The sequence below is a fragment of the Lycium ferocissimum genome, chromosome 8 (genome assembly GCF_029784015.1).
Source record: "Lycium ferocissimum isolate CSIRO_LF1 chromosome 8, AGI_CSIRO_Lferr_CH_V1, whole genome shotgun sequence".
Classification (NCBI taxonomy): Eukaryota; Viridiplantae; Streptophyta; class Magnoliopsida; order Solanales; family Solanaceae; genus Lycium; species Lycium ferocissimum.
In genome coordinates this window covers 19,886,635-19,890,507 of record NC_081349.1, presented here as the reverse complement: position 1 = coordinate 19,890,507, position 3,873 = coordinate 19,886,635, and positions in this window count along the sequence as shown.

Sequence of the window (3,873 nt, the reverse complement as noted above, 5' to 3'; positions counted from 1 at the left end):
TCTCATAAAGTTAAATCGTTTCTAAATACAGAAAGGTGCGAATCTTTTTGGGACAGACAAAAAAGGAAACGAAGACAATCTTTTTGGGACGGAGGCAGTTATAAGGTCTTTTCACATCGAATATAACTCAAAATAATAGCCAACAAATATACTAAAATTAATATATAAAAGTTTACATATTTTGTAAATAATGCCCCCCCCCCCCCCCAACTGGGGGCCAAATGTGTAACTTCCCCTTTCTTTTTCTTTAAGCTTTTTTAAAACCTAATGTCACTTTCTAATAATATTTAGTAAATCTTTCATTCCAATATACCACATAGCATATATGTTTAAAATCACAAGATTCAATAACATTTTGCTAAAACATACACATCTTTAATTTAGGACCAGAAGATGAAAAAAAAAATCTTTACTTTCCTAAGTAAATTATGTATCTAGTCAAACTTTAACACATAATATATCAATGTGAAAAGCCACAATAATGAGTAAGGTTCGAATTCTCAACTTATTCCAAGTGTTCTATTCAATTCATGTATGTGCTTCCTTAATCGATCATATACTTTCTCCATCCCAATTTAAGTGGAGGAGTACAACGGAGTACGAATGTCAACATAAATAATCTTGACTACAAATTTGTGTTCAGATTTTCCATTTATTTGAAATAAAATTTACGTATTTGAAAACTACTACAAGTCCTCATAGCTAATGATTAGTTGGCATCTCATAACGGCAAATAGGGCAACAATGGCCATTCTCCAACTAGTGGATAATACAATCTCCATGAAACCTATGTGAGCAAGGCATACACAACAACTCCTTCTCCTTCCCAAAATTTTCAAGACAAATCACACAATCGTCATTCATACATTCTTCATCAACCTCCTTTTTCTTTAACAACTCCATGGCTGACTCACAGGTACCATCCCGTTGAACCGCCGCGATTCTTCTTCTAACAAAATCCCCACATCATGAGAAAAAACATGGACAATGTTTAATGTTACACCAACGACAATCTCGAACTCCTTAAGACCTTTCTTAGATCTGTTATTAACAACTACGTGTATTTTACGTATCATATCTTGGATGACTCTGTCACGACGATTATTGTCAAAGTACTCCTCGTCCATGCTCTCGAAATTTCGTTGCATGACATGGTAGAACATGTCACGTGACATGTATTCAGAAGGGTTGAGCGTGAGACAAAGTGAGTTGGTATTAGTTTGATTATAATCATCTAGGGGTTGATATTGTGTAGGGTCATGGTGTAGTATATACCTGTATTGTTCATGAGTATGAAGGTGAAATTGAATGGTTAAAGGTGGTAAAGAAGAAGATGGAGAAGGGATATATCTAACCTCAATATTTATGGCAATATTCGAGGAGGTATTGGGGGATTCTAATGTATTTTCCATGTTCAAAGAGTTGATTCGAAGAACATAGAAAGTGGTTTCAGGATTAGCTATAATCTTGTGTATTTATATAGTAGTTGAGAACAAATTAATCCAAGACCTACTGGGCTTAGTAATTTGAATTTGATTAGGAAAGGGTTTGTGTCTTTCCTAAAAACAGACCTAAGTATGAAAAAAGGAAAGGAAACTTAATCCAATTCCTATTCGCTTTGGTAGACGGCTTCATGTGGATTTTGAATTTAATTGTGTACTGAAAATGCATAATAGTTTTTATACTATTAGGTAAGTTTTACTTAATTACTGTAATAGTTAACCTTGTTATTCTTATGTTTAAGATTATAAATTTCATATTTTAAGTAGCATTTAAATATTCTTTGGGAGTATGAGTGTGAAAAAAATTATTTACTAAAATGTATATAATTTAAACTTTTATTTATTTATGTGTGAGAACGGCATGCTTAAAATTGTATCCGTCTTTTATATCTTATATCTTACTATTATAAAATCTCTAATTTCTCACTAAAAAATGTTCAATGGTTATTCCCATTGAATGTCGGTGGGAAAAAACTTAAATAGTATGAATTTATTAGATGGTTATACAAGTTGTAGAAAAAGGAAGTTGTGGAAAAGAGTACAACTATATGTTGAAGTTCCTATTGGGTTTGAAATCTGTTTTTGGAATGTTGTTGTTGTGTTACTGAGCTAATTTCTTCATGTATGGTTAGTAGTTGATGTTGTCGTAGTATTGATGTTGATATACTTGATGTACATGGAGGAATAAGGTGTATTAAGTATCGTATACAAAGCGTATATTGGGATGTTTTGCTGTATATCTTTAAATGTTGTTGTTGTGAGTTTAAAAAGGCTTATATAAGGTGGTTGTTGTTGTTGTTGACTGTTGGATGTGTTGTAGTGATTATGAAATTGGGGAAATGTTGCCCGTTTCATTTTAGAATCGATTTATCATTTGATATACGCGATATACTAGCGTCATTTAAGTTCATATACATATTCCTTTGTTATAGGATTGGCGTAAGCGTAACGACGAGTTCGTTGTTGGATTACATTGGCTACTTGAGGTATCTAATGGCTATCCTTTCTTTTCGTGGCATGATCCCGTATTTAGTAGGTGCTTATCGAATCTTAAAGAAGGGGAACTGCTATTTAGAGCTGTCATAGAGGTGTAATGCTTCTAAGTGTGGTATTGTATCTTCCGAGGGATTTCTATCCGCTTCTTAGTTCACTGTTAGTAGAAAATTTAGAAAGAGACATGTTGACGTCTTTATATATTTCAGGTTATACTTGATATACAGCATAATATTTTTCTTTAGCCTGGCCACTTGGTTTGTGAGACATTATTGCCAGGACTGCAGGTCAGTGAGGTATTATTGTCTGGCCTGCGGGTCAGTGAGACATTATTGCCTGGCCTGCGGGTTAGTAAGACATTATTGCTTGGCCGACGGATCAGTGAGACATTATTGTCTGGCCTTATGGTCAGTGAGATTTTACAGTTGCCTGGCCACTTGGTCAGTGAGATATATGATATTATACTACTGTATTTGATATGAGTCAGATAAGGTGAGATATTCAGGGCTTTCCTTGGCCCCCAGATTATTATGTTTTCAGATCAGTTTCAGTTTCAGTTATCTATTGCCTTACATATTCGGTAAATTGTTTCGTAGTGGCGTCCCTTTTGTCGGGGGCCACTGTATTCATGCCTGTAAGTACAAATAGACAGACTGACAGATCCCCCCAGTAAACAATACCTGATATCAATTGATTAGTGAGCTCCCTTTGTTCGGAGTTGCTAGGTCTTTAGAGTCTTCCTTTTGTGTTTACAGACTTGATGGGTAAACTGGGGCCCTGTCCCAACCATGATACAATTATGCTTTCTGTAGAAGCTTGTAGACGAGTCTTGTATATAGTATGTTAGTGTTGTAGCCTTAACGGCCTTGTATATGTCTATTTTGATACTGTTGGTTGTGTACGTTCATAGTAGCCTCATCGGCTTGCTCAGTTATATATATATATATATTTTGGGTGTGTGTGCCTGTTCAGATCAGATAACCAGTCTTTATGTATATTCAGAGTGCAACCTTGTCAGTTTTGATAGTATTGTCTGTTTGCAGGTAGGCCCTATCGGCTTAAGTTAAGGGTTACCTGTCACACCCCACCGAGGGGTATGACGGGCTCCGACCCATAGGTCGGGACCACCTAACTTAATAGTTCCTTTGAGCATCGTATACCCTAATTCAAAGAACACCTGCACGCAGAAAAGGCCTAACATAGAAATATCCAATAGTCCAACATATATATTCATATGTGAACCGACAAGGTCGCTACAACATCACGAGTATCACAAAGCTAGCAAGGCTACTAGAAAAGTATTAAGGGCTCAAATAAGGCCGACAAGGCCATACATAATATTTACATACCCCACTATGTCCATGAGCCTCTAAAAGTA